This window comes from Adiantum capillus-veneris, chromosome 5 (genome assembly GCF_014529385.1).
Source record: "Adiantum capillus-veneris isolate H3 chromosome 5, ASM1452938v2, whole genome shotgun sequence".
Classification (NCBI taxonomy): Eukaryota; Viridiplantae; Streptophyta; class Polypodiopsida; order Polypodiales; family Pteridaceae; genus Adiantum; species Adiantum capillus-veneris.
The window spans coordinates 161,341,578-161,358,571 of record NC_140935.1 but is presented as its reverse complement, the minus strand read 5'-3'; the positions used below and the strand labels follow the sequence as shown (position 1 = coordinate 161,358,571).

Here is a 16,994-nt window from a genome sequence, read left to right as displayed (position 1 = left end):
AAGTTACATAAGTGTATAAGTGAGGGATAGGCCCCCAATAATTTATCTTTCAATCTTAAAAATGAATCCATGTGTATCATATTTGTGTGTGGGGGGGGAGAAGTGAGAAAAGGAAAAAATGAGATGAAGTTTTTGTGTTTCAAAGTCATGGCTTCCCAAAAGAGTCTACCCTTGAACTTGTGAGTCAATAGCTACAAAGATACAAGCAAGAACTAGCACTGCTTTGTAACAGTTTCTTGTTTTGTGATTAAAGGTCATTTTTTCAGGGATGAAAGCTATAAAGAGTTTGTATGGATCCAAATTTACACGGAGAACCTAGCACAACTTTATAGCCATGTTTTTTGAGTAATTTAGATGGGTCGAAATTGGACAAATAGCTAGAGTGTAGGTTGAACGGGCACATACTTTGAAATCCAAACTAAGATACATTGAGGATACCTCTAGTTATCAACAAAATTCGTTCCTTAGTACATTTCTTACCACTATGCTACAAGCTCTTTGACTGGTTTTACTCAGTTAGATCATGTGAGACCTAAATTTTATATGTAAGATAGGGGTATGATAGTTTTCTGCATTGGTTATAGTATAAGCATAGAAAGGGGGGTCATATTCCTTTATATGAGTTGTATATAGGGGTTTTATTAAAGTTGCCCGATTGCAAGTGGCGTCCCATTTTGTATATAGATTGAATCCCTCTGAGCTCTAGCTCTCTCTTGCACCATTTGGTGTGTGTCTTTGTGTGAGATTGTTTATGTGTGTTGTGTTGCACCTCCTCTTGGTCATGAAAAAATCTCTCCTACATCAACCTAGTTTGCATCCCATAACTAGGTGGTGCCCCTTTACTTGTTGGTTGTGGGTTTGTGGTTGCTTTCTCATGATTGTGGATGCCCCAACCCCAATTGAGTAGCACGGGATCTTGAGGGGTGTTTAGAGGTTTCCTCTCTTGTTGCCCGCCCCAACCACCTCATTAATTAAAGACGAGGTATCCATCTAGAGGTTGTATCATCGTCAATTTTGACTGGTTTTTATTGGCACTTGGTTTTGACTTTTTGCCTCTGGGTGGAGCCCTTTTTTTACTAACTAATCGTTGTTCTAGGTTGAGCTACAACTTTGGATAACCACATTTGAGTGTTAACCTTGTAAAATCCTTGTGCTTTGAGGAGCTTGATTGGAATCATCCGCTACTACACATGTCTTTGATAAGTAGCTTTTCTGAAGTCTGACTTTGGTACCCATACTTGTCGTGTGACTTGTTGCTTTGAAGGTCCTTTATTTTGAGTGTTAACTTTGTAAAATCCTTGTGCTTTGAGGATCTTGATTGGAATCATCCACTACTACACATGTCTTTGATAAGTAGCTTTGTTGAAGTCTGACTTTGGTACCCACACTTGTCAGGTGGCTTGTTGCTTTGAAGGTCCTTTCTTTTGTCTTATTCTATCGTTCTTTCTCCTTATTGATTTGTTTATCTTCCATTAATAGCTCGTCTTACTCGTCATAGAGCTTCTTTCTTGAGGTGAGTAGATCCAGTCTGTTACTTTAGGCTTTTTGGCCCAAACATTGGTGTTTCCTTGGACGTAGCTTTGAGCACTGATTTACACAGTTGATGTGACCCACCCGATGACCTTTGGTTTTTGAGGATGTAAGCATGATTCTTGTATCCAAACTGGGTCGTGGACTTTGATGTGCTCTTTGGATACTAACACTTGGTTGACTCTCTTTGGATTTTTCTAGAGGCTTTGTTGGGATGGAAACTTTGGTTGATAAATTTTTTGCTTCGATTTCCATTGCATTGTTGATGGAGGTTTATTGAAGGTAACTTTGTCTTGCAAGGGTGATCTACTTCAGCATTTTCTTTATCTTTACCTTTCTTTGTGATGGTTGGTTGTTTGTTTGCATGTACTTGAGGTTCTTTTGGGGATTTTGGTGGTGTTGTTGATGGATCTTTTCCTTGTGGTTGAAAGAAGATGTTACTCCATCTTTTTATCATGATCAAACTTTCTTTGATGTGATGGGAGGCGATTATGTAGAAAGTATCCTTGTACTCCCAAGTACGAGTACGGCTTCTGTCACTTCGAAGCTAGGAATCAACACTTTAGAACATCTATACACTATCTCCTCTAGCTCAGTGATTGGCGGATTTACAATCATTATCCATGTTCCATAAGAAATTCAATTCTTTGTCATTTTTGGATCTATTAAGGTGAACATGTGATTTTAAGTCTTGTTTCTCCGCATATGCTGAATTTGATCATCGTAGGATACAATCGATCTTCTTTCTTATCCTTTTCTTCTCTTGATCTTGCATTTGTTGAACATTTGATGTCTAACTTGAAAACTTTGCTCTTTCATCTGCTTTCATCTGCACTTTTTCTAGATTCGGCTTCTTTGAAACAGCTTTGGTCGATTCTTCAAGTATGTCGATGATGATGAAAAATTATTGTAGTTTCTTTGCTTCTTTTGTTTGCACTTTGGCACCATGGTCCATGATATGGCCATATGTCTCACCTTTTTTGCTTTTCTGATGACCTTGGTTGTGACACCCTTATGCCGCAGATAGAGGTGATCGTAGCCCCAATCTTGAACCATTTTGAGTTCATGCATAAATGGTAGTCCCAAAATAACCTCAAAATTGTTGCCTTTTCCAAAGTTAAATACAGTAAAAGTGTGTTTGTACTCTATTCCATAAGAGGAAACAATAATTTGTTCTAGCATCCCTAAGGGTCTCTATACATATCCATCTACTAGTTGCAACTTCATCCTCGTTTTCTTGAGATTTTTTCTTTCTCATTTCTCCCAGATTCCCTTTGTAGCAATGGCTATTCTAGCCCCACTATCAAGTATTGCTATCGTTTTCACTCCCTTGTACTCTAGTGGTAAGATGGTGTTCCCTTCTTGTGCTTCTCAATAGTCACCCACCTTATTCACTAGTATAGGCTTAACCTTTAGTTTCTTAGGTGAAGTTTCATCCATGTTCATCTGCGATTTGTTCATGTAAAGGGGTTTTCAACCCCATCTTTTTTGAGTGTTTGCCCATTCGGCCCCATAGATGCGGTCTAATTTTGAGAAACTCTACAAGAGAAATGGTGCATCTTATAGGGGATGACATCACTTCGTGTAAGCTTTTTGATGTGGCTTTCCACTGAGTACTCTAGTTTTAGATTTTGTTTCGTGTTCTCCTATGAAAGATGACAAAGACTATAGAAAATGTGGTTTTCTCTCTTCAGATGCTATAAACCCAGCATCCCCATATAAAGATTGTATATCTCCTTGGAAAAAAATTTGTTCCATCTTGATCTTAGCGATGATAGGTGCTGATTGTAAAGTAGCACTACCATCTTTTTGGTTTCAAATAGTCTCCCAAAAGGATTGTGGCCACAGCTTGTCCACTTCAAGAATTGGTTGCATCTCCAATGATTTACCCTCATCTATTGTGTTTGTGGTAATTCCAGTAGTATGGGGCTCCTTCTTGTCTGTTCCCATAGATTTGATTTTATTATCTAAATTTTGAGTGCAATTTATGAGCAACCGATCCCTTCCACATCAATCATAGAATCCTTGAATTTTATGTTTTCTACCTGTGTTGGTTTCCCCCTGTGTTCTTGTGTTTTGTTTTCCCAGCTCATGCATTATAGGCTCAAGAATTTTTGGACCTTCAAGCTCTAACAGGGCTTGAGCAATTTCTACGAGTCTTTTGTACATCTCCGTTCTTTTGGTTTTGTCTTCTCGATGCAGATAGGTCACTAGTATTTGTTCTAAAGTTTGGTTGTTATTGAGCTTTGCCACATAGGCTTGCAACATAACGTCTAGTTGCTCATTCACCTTTTCCATCAAAATTGAACCACCTGATATTACGAGGAATCTCAAATCTCGAGCGAGATTTTCCGAGAAATCCCTAAAACGAGAAAGACTGGCCAAGGCACTCTATACGAAACAAAAACCAAACAAGATTTTAGGTGGCTTCAAGCACAAAAAAAAAAACTGAAACAAGATTACAACTAATTTTAATGGTAAACAACCACAATTTTTTGTCAGAAAAAACCCCTTGAACAAGGGTTTGGTGGATGTTTCCTTTGATGGGCTAGAACAACTGGAACCCATACAGTGGCATGTTGATATTCCTCTTCTTGGAACTAGTTGCCCTCCGATATTGTAAGCTTATTTCTACCACCATTGATCCTTGTTGGGAATAGTCGCACCATGATTCCAATGGATATAGATCTTCTATTCCTACCTCCCTACATGTAGGACCACGAGACTTACACTAAAAGAGTAAGGTTGTTGCTACTCGAACAAATCTCATGAATAAGGAGAGTCTGGGAGCTTGAGCTTCTCTTCACTTCTTCTTCTCCTCTCTTAAGGTAGCTCAAGTTATTGTGGGTTGATGTACGATAACATACTATGCATTTTAAGTTACTCTAGAGAAAATGGTATAAACTTGAAAATAATTCTATTTATTACAATGAGGCTATTCTTTTGAGAAAATCCACATCATGGTACATATTAAAGTTTGGATCACACCATCATAGGTAGCCTTCTATCGGAGGGCAGGGGGGGGGGGGGGGGGGGGGGGGGGGGGGAGTGGGAATTAGTGGTGTTGCCAAAGGTGGTGGCGACAAACTTGTCAAAGGAGGTGGCAATGGTGGGGGGTTATAAAGAGTGCTTTGATAGAAGAGTACGCAACGTTGATAAAGCTATAAAAATTTTCTTATGACAACTTTGTCTACATGCTAGTTCTCTTTCACCTACCCATATCGATAGAAACCTAGGTTTAGTGTATTTTCACCTACAAATTTTGAGATTTATCTTCAAAATTCAAAGTAGAAGGTGAGTAAACCTACAAATTTTAGATAAATTTAGTGTAAAAACATTCTCTTAAATTTTCCATGTTTATATGAGCACAACTCAAAGTTCCTAGACTGCTTGGGGTTCCTAGTATGCTGAGTTGTCCGTCATGCCTCGACCCAGATTACTCACCCAAAAATTTTGTAGGTTTTCTCACTTTCAAATTTAAAATTCAGAGGTAAATCACAAAATGTGTAGGTGGGATTACACTAAACCTAGGTTCTTTTTTCAACCCCTCCCCCTCTCTTTCTCTCTGCTCTCTCTCTCTCTCTCTCTCTCTCTTTAAAAGAAAAGTCTTTGAAAGAGCTCGTGCCGGTGTGGACTTTTTTTTTAGAGAGATGGAGAGAGGAGGAGGGGATCTCATATAGGAGAGGGAAGACTGGAAGGGAAGAGGCTGAGGAGGCGGAGATCGTGCATGATGTAGGATCAACATATCTATGTTGATGTGCGTCACGCAACCTTGAACTCTGTCACAAGTAGAACTTTTGCATGTTGACACAGCCCAACCTAATCTCTTGTCGCACCATCGTTTTTAGTGTGGCCACTTGAGTAGGTTTCTCCCAAACCCGACTAAGCATCGTGTGAAGAATCATGGTGGTTGTTGGACTAAGCTGGCGGCTTCAATAGGTTTTTCCCAAACCCGACTAAGCATCAAGTGTGAAGAATCATGGTGGTTGTTGGACTAAGAGAGGCAGGGGAGGGAGAGCACACGCTCTTGCGAGGCAAGAGTTTAGAACTTATGGTGGGGACAGGTAGAGGCAACAAAAGGAGACCGGAGAGGCGTAGCTGCTAAAGCGCACTTCTCTCTCTCCCTCCCTCCCCCTCTCTCTCTCTCTCTCTCTCTCTCTCTCTCTCTCTCTCTCAATACATAATACATACTGACTCACATTCAATAAATTGTATTATTAGTTGGAAAGATTCCCTCCGTCCCCACCACCCTTTAACTTTTCTGATATGCACCTCTTTAGCACACCATGCACCCCCCCCCCCCCCCCCCCCCCCCCCCCCCCCCCCCCAAAGGGCCCCTCACCTCTCTAAATAGCCTTCGACTACATCAATCATCCTATGAGAGACCACGACACCAAGAATCTCCGACTAACGACCTCACATGGAAATTATTCTTGTGCAAACCCACACGCCTTCGATTGTGCCAGCATCCATGAGAGAGAGTGTAGTTCTTTGTAGTCTATCACATGTGCAATGCTACAAATCTTGGGTAATTCCACAAGAAAAACAATTTTTCAATATAGTTGATACATACCTCTCTCTTAGTCATACTCTCTCTTGGTCTGAAGCACATATTGACAAATTATCACATCACTTGCAATACTTTACCCTCTCAGATGGCAGATTTCCATTAGCACCTCAATCACTCCTTGTGCTCATCCGCTTGCCGCGATTGCTCATTCGCTTGCGTGCCATCACTCGTAGATCTCTCTCTCTCTCTCTCTCTCTCTCTCTCTCTCTCTCTCTCTCTCTCTCTCTCTCTCTCTCTCTCTCTCTCTCTCTCTCTCTCTCTCTCTCTCTCTCTCTCTCTCTCTCTCTCTCTCTCTCTATGTGCACCCTCCATGAAAGAGCTACTTAATCGGCTCAAAGGGGACCCCCCCAGCTCCCTTTTCCTTAGTCTGTGGAGCTCAAGGGAGGAATTAATACCACAATCTTGATCATTGATGCATCTAGAGAAAGAGAGAGAGAAGCTTGAAATGACAGAGAAGGCATTGCACCTCCACAGTAGCGCCGTGCTCTACCTGCACCTTCCACCCCAGACCACAGCCGCCGCTCTCAAACCATCTATCTCCCTTGCTCCGCCTTCTTGCACACAACTTCCCAAATTCTTCGAAGCCCTTGACCATGCACACACATAAGCTTCTTGGAATATCCTACTCTTGCACTCGAAGACTGACAGGGGAAAAAAGCTCCCTCTCTCCCTTTGCCTTCGGGCTCTCCAATGGTGCTGCTATAAACACCATGTTCTAGTCCTCATCGCTTGCCCAACACCCCGGCCTTCATGCCTACAACCTCCTCAAGTCCACTTTTCAGCACCCAAAGCCCTGCCTTGCCATCTTTCCTCTGCATGTTGCAAACCAACGCAAGAGAGTGAGACAGACTGCCCACAACAAGAAAAAAATCTTTTTTGGTTATGTGGTAATGCACGGCATGTCTCCCTCTGCGCGCTTTGTCCATCGCCCTACCTCTGCTTGCCTACCTGTTGTCCGCACCTGCCTGCTTTGAGTGCTGCATCACCTCACTTTCCCCTCTCTGTGCATATCTATTGATTCCCCCTTTTTTCAATATATCCCCCTACTCTCTAAAATCGTAGTTACATACTGGCCGGCTAAATATTTGAATGCAAAAACATACATTACTTAGGGTCAGGACTCAGGAGGTATAATGACGCAGGATAAAGGATCTCTAGCGGGGCTTTCAACAGACGTGGCAAGCGATGAAGATGAAGCGAGGGTGAAGGGATGGACTAGTACTCATGCTACTACACGTCTTGACGATCGTTATTCTATGAAGTAATAATAACGTGTAGCTGATGAGGCTGGCAAGAGCGGATTTAGAGGTGGCACCCACACCATCCAATATTAATGCTCTCTTCGACACTGTCTCTGTGGCTCTTAGCTCTGTAGGTGGACTCATGATGGAGGATCTTCTCTTCGACGCCTCCCACCAAGTGGACGCAGCCTGAACTGGCCTCTTTTCTTGCCAAACTGCCGTCGCAACCGCCCGTACGTCCTCCGTGGAGAAAGTATAATAGATGATCCATTTCCCACCTGCATCTGTGTGTCTGTGTGTGTGTGTGTGTGTGTGTGTGTGTGTGTGAACAAAACCGTGTGTGTGTGTGTGTGTGTGTGTGTGAGAGAGAGAGAGAGAGAGAGAGAGAGAGAGAACAAGAAGAAGAAGAAGAAGAGAATTTTAACGTCATAGGAAACTATCCTCCCTATCTACTTGCTATGAACAAACTGTACTGGCGTACTTAATATGAAATTCCCTTTATCAACACGATCCCGCCGCATATCCCCCCCCTGCCCCCCCACAAGCATACCCCACGTGTCTCCTTCCCTGCCCTCTGCTCACACCTCTCTCGCCCTCCGCCGCTGCCCACCCTGCAAACCTCACGTGCACAAGTGCTGCTCACAGGCGACAGTAGTAAAGCAAGGTGGCTGAGGGGGATCTTTCACACCTCTCCACAATCTCTCTGCATGCCCTACACCCTCTTCTAGCCTCCCTTCCATCGCCCCGCAAGCGTCCACATAGACGGACAACTCCATGTCGCACCCTGCGCGTGCCAACTTTGCATCCAGAGAAGATTGGGTAACGGCTACCAAATGCCAGGGTTAGAGAGAGAGAGAGAGAGAGAGAGAGAGAGAGAGAGAGAGAGAGAGAGAGAGAGAGAGAGAGAGAGAGAGAGAGAGAGAGAGAGAGATGCCTCAAGTTTTCCATTTTTTCAAAAACGTGCACACATTTTACTACTGGCATTTTATTCATATGAATCTATAGAGATTTCTTGTGCTTCGTATGGAATGGCGAGAAAAACCACCAATGGAGAGCAAGTTCTGAACGCTGCGCATCAAGGATTACAATGTCTAAATGTTGCGCTAACCAGCCCACATGAACAGCTTTGTGCTATTGGCTCCCCCTCTTTTTAAAGAGCTTTTCCAGCTCTGCGTCCCTGCAGACGTGTCTGCCGGTGACCTCGCTACCATGCAAACACCATCGTCGCCCTTTTCTTTTTATTTTGCAGCTTCGTCACCAACATCTGTTAAAGATTCACCTCTTACGTTCTTTTTTAACACATACCTCTCTTACTTACTAAAAAAGAAACTCTCTAGCGCGCGCTCTTTCAGAGAGTTTCTTTTTTATTTTGAGAGAGAGAGAGAGTCTTCTTTATTGTGTGTGAGAGAGAGAGAACATCTCTGCGCGATACCATAGAGAACAGAGGCGAGAGAGAGAGAGAGAGAGAGAGAGAGAGAGAGAGAGAGAGAGAGAGAGAGAGAGAGAGAGAGAGAGAGAGAGAGAGAGAGAGAGAGAGAGAGAGAAGAGGGCGAGAGGGAAGAATATCTTTCCGACGATCAGATGAGTGGCCATGGTGAACTACGGCCCCATGCCTTTCTGGCGATCAAACGAGTGGCCATGGTGAACTACGGCCCCAGCTATGAAAATCTTGTTGTGATCATCGATGTCGTTGATCAGAACAGGGCCCTTGTTGATACCCCTAACATGGTCCCCGGTGCTATGAATTTCAAGAGGCTTTCGTTAATTGATCTCGTAGTCGAGATACCTAGGATGCCCAAGAAGAAGTAGCTAGCTGGTGCCATTGAAGCTACAGATATTCACAACAAATGGACTAATAGCTCATGGGGAAATAAACTAGTTGTGCAAAAGAAGCATGCTTCTCTCAATGACTTTGATCGCTTCAAGGTTATGGTGGCCCGGATCAAGAGAGGCTCCATCATCAAAAGGGAATTGGCAAAATTAAGAAAGGAGAAAGCTTTGCTTGCTTTTTCACTATCTCAAAGCAAATACATTGGCTTTTTGGATAATAGTTCTATATTAAACAGCAAGCTGTAGCACAACAGCGAAGGTTTTAAATGTAAAATAGGAGAGCCATTTCAGTTATACCAAAAGAAAACAGAGAGAGAGAGAGAGAGAGAGAGAGAGAGAGAGAGAGAGAGAGAGAGAGAGACTAGAGGGATGGCTTTTGGCAAGCGCATGGTCGTAGCGTAGCCGCCTCCTCCGACACTATAGTGCATGTCGCTGTTGAATCTGGTGCTGGCCTGCCTGGCTCTAGCTCTCTATGTATGAATCTTACCTTGCTCAACCTATCGCTCACCACCTACCTGGCCTCAACATCAACATCGCCCGCATGATCTTCGGCAACAACGGAAGCCGCGTATGATCACCATTGCTTGCATCGACCTGCCTCATCGTGCACTACTCTTCATTTATGGTCATTTGTAGTTAGATTCCTGCATGCTAAAATCAAGTTCTCCATCATGCTAGCTCTCTCATGTACTACTTTTTTGGCAAATTTGCATTGGCGCTTCCTTCTTCTTTGAGAGAGAGAGAGAGAGAGAGAGAGAGAGAGAGAGAGAGAGAGAGAGAGAGAGAGAGAGAGAAAGGAGAAGTGAGGGTTTCTGTGTGTGCTGTTGCAGCCATCCCATCTTGTCAGCATTTTCCTCTCTCGCCGACAGGCTGTGTAAAGTTGCCTCGCCATCACCTCTAACTCTCTCTTCTCGTCCATGCGGGTGCTTTTCCGTACAGACTGTCCAATTATCAGTTGTATCGTGCAACCTTGTTGCTACAATATGGGGTATTGTATGTGAAAGTGCCAGTTTCAATCGCTCAAATCCCAATCTGTCTTCTTGCCATCGATCACGATATTGCCCCTGGTCTAGTGTGTGACTGCTCTGTGTTTTGCATGAGTTGATGGATAGATGAGCAAGAAATGCCCAAGGCCGAACTCAAAACCACTCTCGGGCCCGACCCCAAGCCTGAGCCCAGAGGTGGCACTCAGTTCCTCTGTAGGGTCTCCTCCAGCCGCTCCCATCTTGCAAACCTCGGAGACCACGAGGCCTGATGCCCTCAAGTGAGTATGGGACTACATCAAGGATCACAAGCTCCATAGTAGTACTGAGAAATCATAGATCTTATGTGATCCTCCCTTTAAGAAGGCATTTGGATGAGACAATGTTAGGGTGTCAAAAGTGATCAAGTACTTGAGTCCCCACTTGTCAAGAAAGGTTTGATGGAGCTGTCTACTTTGCCTAAGTCAGTTTTCACCAAAAGACTTAAACTGCTGTGTTGGGGGAAAAAACATGCCCATGTTGCCTGTTGTCTGGTGTTTTAGGTGAAGCCATTATCTGATAGTTTATAGTTTATCTTATTTTTGATGTGTCATATCTGTATGACAGGTTAGTCATGAGCATTGATGGAGTCATGCTGTAAATATCCACTTTCTAGCAAGACAAGTTGAATGATTGGAAGATCCATACCAATTAAAATCGTGAGTGGAGGTCTGAATATTGAAATAGTTAATATGAGTTTTGGTTATGACTTGAAAATTAATGGTGTTCCAAGGATCCTCTATCCGCTTGACTGAGAGAGAGAGAGAGAGAGAGAGAGAGAGAGAGAGAGAGAGAGAGAGAGAGAGAGAGAGAGAGAGAGAGAGAGAGAGGATCTTGCGAGTAAGTGTTCACCAAAACCTTTTGTAAAAACCAATGGAAAAAAGAACATTGAATATCTTAACAAAAAATTTTGGATTTCTATCGAGTTTTACACCTAAAATCCTCCAAATTTAGCCAGTTTCCTTCAATGCCACCCTCAAAACTAGCATGGAGTTTTCAATTTTGGCCCTTAAAAATTCACTTGAGGCCTGGTTTTTAATGAATTTTTTGCCAATGCAGATAGTGATATTGTTTCTCATTTAAGAGAGAGAGAGAGAGAGAGAGAGAGAGAGAGAGAGAGAGAGAGAGAGAGAGAGAGAGAGATCTAAGCATCTTCTCTCACTTAGCATTGTTCTTTCTAATGGATACCACCTTATCTCAAGCAGACACAAACTCAAAACAAAGAATTTTTTTGCAAACAAACTAGTATGCAAAGTCACTACAGTGACCTTCCCTATTGTTGAAAATTTTATTCCAGATTTGAAGAAGGCTCTAGTACCACCTTTTAGGGTATGGCATGGCTTTGATCTTCATAGATTGCAGCCGAATTTGCCTCTTATAATTGGTGGTGGCATGAATGACCAAAGATGTAAAGCATATTCCGACGATGATGTGCCCATTGTGTGGTGGATGCTATGGTCTTCCTGACATCTGCCATATTTTTTCATACAATGATTCAAAATGGAAAGGAGCAGCATCCAACTAACTTTTTCCAATTGTGATGATGTATTTCTTAAAAACCTTAGGCATAGAACTCTATTAATTTTGATTGTTTTTTTTGTAAATTGATTACAAAAGGCATATAGTGGTCACTTAAAGAAAAACATGATTTATTGTAACAAAAATGTCTTTCATAATTAATGGTGTTTGTCGGGCATGTGTCGTGTAAAAAGAGTGCCTTATATGAAGATCATAACCTTGTAGTATGGGTAGGGCAAGACGACATGGAAGGGACGATTGGTGTATAAATGAACTAATGAGGTGCAATAAATTGCTATCAAATTGATGTGGCTAAGAGGAGGAAGGATTCACATGCTCTCAAGTATAAATGAGAATCAAGAACCAAAGTACTAGACAAGAGAGCACTTACCTTACAAAAAGAAACATAGAATGACTTGAGCATTAAGTAAAGGTCTAGATCTCTTATTAGTCTATCTATCAATCTTACTTCATGCTCAAACATGTGAAGCCCAAGCGAGAAAAATCCAAGCCAAAGAAGAGTAGAAGCAGAGGAGCTTACTGTTAAATAAATAGAGAATGAGCCAAAAGATAATATTTTCAAATATTGTGTTACGTCTTTTCAAAGTAAACTTTGATCTTTTGGAATTTAGAAGGTAGTTTATCCATTGAAAACTCTTTTTGTTGTAGTGCATCAATATATTAGAAACAATAAATATTTTGTTGATGATAAAATTTACTAATTGCGTACAAACACTTGCTCGGGTTTGTCTTTGCTCGGAAAAACTCGCTCGGTGGGTGGTAAGAATCGATATTACTTTGGATGATTGTTCTTTCTCCGTTCGCTTCCTTTTTTCCTTTTCTTGTTTTAGCTACTCTTTAGTTTGTTGCAGCTCAATTTCTAGGGCATTTTTCTCCTTCAGCCTTTTATCATGACAAATTACAACTCAAGGAATGAACCTGCTACTCTGGAATCAAAATTTACATAGAGTATCTGTTTGGTGGACACAGCGGATTGACACGTAAAAGGCGGATTGCTCATTTTTTCAAAAGAAGCAGTGTAATTCTACTAATAAGGATCCCCAATTGTATTATATTTTGTCATGCCCTCTTAGTCTCTCTGAGTCTACACTCCTTGTAAGGGGCCGAATGGCCATGGGAAAGTCCCCTTAGCTCTTAAGTCAAAACCCTTAGTTTTGAAAAACACATTATCATTAGCTTGAGGAAGTATTGGACATCCACTGTGAGAGCTTCTTGCTGCTACAATTTGTAATCTGCTTTACTCCTTGTCTGGTAATCAAAATTCCATTCCAATAGCACGTTGTGTTCCTTGTCTCTTGCTCTACAATCTAAGTGTAATCGTTCTCGATTTTGTTGTGGTTTGCGACGTCTTGATTGCGAGCTAAATGCATTGATTTGAGGTCTTAAATGGTTGTTTTTTGATGTTTTGACCTTGGATAAGTATTTCTATGCTTAAGGGGGACCTTTCCGTGTAGTTCTGTTTCAGTTTTTTGCACATTTTTTGTGATGGATTGTTATGTATGTACCTTCCCAAATGGTTGCAAAACTTGGTAGGATTATACCCTTAGATGTTGTAATACCTCTCCTTAAGTTTCCTTGAATTCTAAATTTGTTTGGATGAGAAAAGGCGTGATAACCTAGAGCGGTGAGATCGGACATAGACTAATTTTCTAATTAGGAAGTGGTTGATTTTCTTTTATCGTAGTGTGAATAGCCCTCTGAGTTCACTTTGGTGAGATGGACACTCTCATTAATTCTCCGTGCCCCATCCCGAGTCGCTTCCTTGCATATTGACATTATGTTAGTACCAAAAAGCTATGCTGCAGATGTCCATCACGGTGACCCACTAACATTGGCACCATTCCCGAGGAAGTTGATCCTTAGGTGGTGAGTGACTCAATTGTACAAAAAATCCCTTCCAAAGCTTTTAACACCCATTCCGTTTACACATAGACAGTAAAGCATCTAGACATAGGTTTAGTGCTTAGTAGAGACTAGAGTCCGAGACTAGCCAATGCTACTCCTTATGAGCAAAGAAAGTTGTGAATGAAGTACAAAAGATTATTTTGTTCTTTGATTTTCCCATGCTTAGAAAGGACTGTTTCACCACACATTTCGTTGTTGTTTCTGTACGGTTAAATTCATTTATGTTTGTGCATCTATTTCAGTTCATAGGAGTAGGTTAAGTAACAATTTCCACCATTAATATGGGCGAAAAGGATCAGGGAAAAAACTGTCCAAAACCTTATTTTGGTGCCGAAGACCATAACTCTGAAAAGTTGTAAAATTGATGGTTAGGAGCCTCAAAGCTGAACCAAACCCAACAAAATTTGCAAAAAGGGGATATACAATCTTGCAAGAGACAGACTGTGAATTTTTTTTTCAGCTTGCCTGACAAACATGGATCGCGATCCATGTACCTTTTAGGCAAAGTGAGCAGAAATTGTTTGCTTTGCTTAGAACAGACTCTTAGGCATCAGAACCTTAAGTTTGGCCAAAGCAAAACTTTGAAAATAGATGGAGTGCTAAAGATCATCTAAATCAAGAAATTGGGTTAAGCAGAGCAAAACGTTGAAAATTGAAAAAATCAGGGAAAAGTGAACTTTTATTTGTCCAAATTAAAAAAGTAGTGAGAATTGGGATCAACTAGAAGCAGGGAACCAGCATGACAAAAAAACATAACAAGATGCTATCCAACATGGATCGCGATCCATGTACCTGGTAGACATTTGTAAGTGAAATTTGACCAGCGCACTCCTCAGAACTAAGGGAACAACTTTTCCAAAAGAGTCTACAACAAAAAAGTGAAAAAACATGATCAAAATACCAAAAAATGAGTTGTTTGCAAAAAACCGCAAGCAGACACGCTTGCTTTTGACTTGGAAAAAGTGGGTCAAGTCCAAAATGATTTGGGGAAGAGCATCACCACACCCTCTGTCACAAACTCACCAAAGGTCATTCCAAAATCTTGCCAAACATGGATCGCGATCCATGTACCTTTTTGGAATTTTGAGTTGATATTTGACAGGTAGAAAAGTGATAGCATTTGAAGTACTTTCTCCCAAAGAACTCTTATAAAAAACGATCAAAAGGTGGGTCAAAAGGGCAAGAAACATATCAAGAGGGAAATCACTGAAAAGACCCTAAAATTGTCTTTTGGTTGACCTAAAAAACTTCAAAACACTCAAAAACCATATAGACAGCATGAATAGACCAAGGACTAGCTGTGTGCCAAGTTTCAATACATTCTGGCACTGAGGTACATGGATCACGATCCATGTTCCTCTAACACAATTTGATAAAAAAATTTCACCATAGCTAGAGGACATCACAAGGAGTCTAGTGGCCTTTTCAAAAATGAATTTGGATATTAAAAACCATACCAAAAGCCCAAAACTGCCAAGAACTCTCGCACACTGTCAGAATTGACCTGATTTTCAATCCAGAGTTCCATTTTCAAACTTTTTGATGCCATAGTACCTACTAATGATGCTGAATCTAATGGTACCAAGAAAAGTCAATTTGGCTTCCCAACATGGATCACGATCCATGTTCCTCTAGCACAATTTGATACAAAATTTGCACCACAACTGAAGGACATCACAGGGAACCTGGTGGCTTTTTAAACTTGAAATTGGATCTGAATTGTTGATGTTGTGAGTAAAATTGTGTGCTATTGAAAAATCTCGTTAAATTTTATCTACTGAAAGCTAGAACTAACAGGAACGGCTGTAGACTCACAGCTACCAAGCATTTTTTGACAGATTATAAGTACTAGCGAATGCTACCCAACAAGTAAGATCAAAATGAGGAATTCAGGCTAGCTAATGAGGTAACCCGATTTGGATTTTGCAATATCAATTCTTCATGAATTTGCAATCAGGAAGATTGTACCAGAATAGGAATCCTGGCATCACTCAACTGAAGGTAGCGGGAATCAAAGACCACTGCATCCTTTAGAACCCATTTTAGAGGCAAGCTTTTTTGACACCTCATCAGAAAGATCATACAGCCTAATGACTGAGGACTCCAATAGTTGAACCCTACAAAAACAGCTTCCATGGGGGCGGGTCCTTTGCAACCTGCATCTGACGTAAAATTGTTGTACTTGAATTTTGAAAATGTGCTTAAGGCCAGAATCTATAAGGATGGAATGGACCGCTAATGTGTTAAGTTGTCAAATAAGCCAAGCGAGTTTAGAGAGAGACCTTGTAGGTGCGGATTATGACGGGGATGGATACTTTCATAGAGAGGGAATGATGTACTTAGTGATTCACAACCCCTTTATTGTGGACAAACGGGGGATGTCTGGCACCAAGGACAAGATAGATGAAGAGCTAGTAGATTATCCACCCAAAATGGATAAGGAAAACGCGGTGCTCAAATGCACCAATGAGACAGAGCGGCTTAATATAGACAACACTTATGTGGGGCTATATAAATTCAATAATGGAGAACAAACACTCTATTATAGATGTGATGGACCTTGCATCAAGGAACTCAATGAATGCAAAAAACTATACGGTTTTACTTACACAGAGGGGAGAAGTATTTTGGTGGTCATAATGGACAAATATGGCAAAAACTACTCTCCTTTGGATCGTAAGGGGTTAGAACGATATACATATTTTGGGGGACCACTCCACCAATACTATATAAATCCAAAAGAAGTGGAAACCATGACTACTCACACGCAATCAAAGATGCGATCTAGGGCTTCTATGAACACACATAGGGGCAGTGTGGTACTTGACATAACTTACACAACTAGAATCCCTTTGACTACTACACGAGATCAACTTGATGAACGTATAGCAGATAGGATACCATTTATAGTGCCAAGGGGAGATTATGAACCTAGAGAGACCACACCAGGAGGACAAGAGGTGGTGGGGATGGTTGCGGAGTCCAGATGCATGCAACCATCTCAAGTGGAAAAATGTGTACCCAAAAAGTATAGTGGATCGGGAGATCCGTATGCCCATGTTTTAATCTTAACACTAGAATGGTAACCTAACAGGACATAAAAGTGTCCTTTCAGGGTTTTGGGAAAAAATTCCAAAACCATAGTAGATCCAGTCATTCTGAAAAATCCTTTTATGAGCTTATAGTTCAATAACTACTACATATGGAAAAAATGATAAACTTGTAATTTTTCTCATCCCTTGGTCACTACAAGCCTCCAAAGTTGATGGACCAGTGCATTTTGCCCAAAACAACAATTTCTTTAGGACATGAGATAAAATGCCCCGTTAACTTCAATGGGTTGGTGACTAAAACATA

At 41.4% G+C, this 16,994-nt stretch overlaps 1 pseudogene; it reads left to right on the top strand.

The window, feature by feature from the left end:
- The first annotated feature begins 8,961 nt into the window (after positions 1-8,961).
- LOC147458442 (large ribosomal subunit protein eL14z pseudogene) lies at positions 8,962-9,417 on the top strand (annotated as a pseudogene).
- The last annotated feature ends 7,577 nt before the right edge of the window (positions 9,418-16,994 follow it).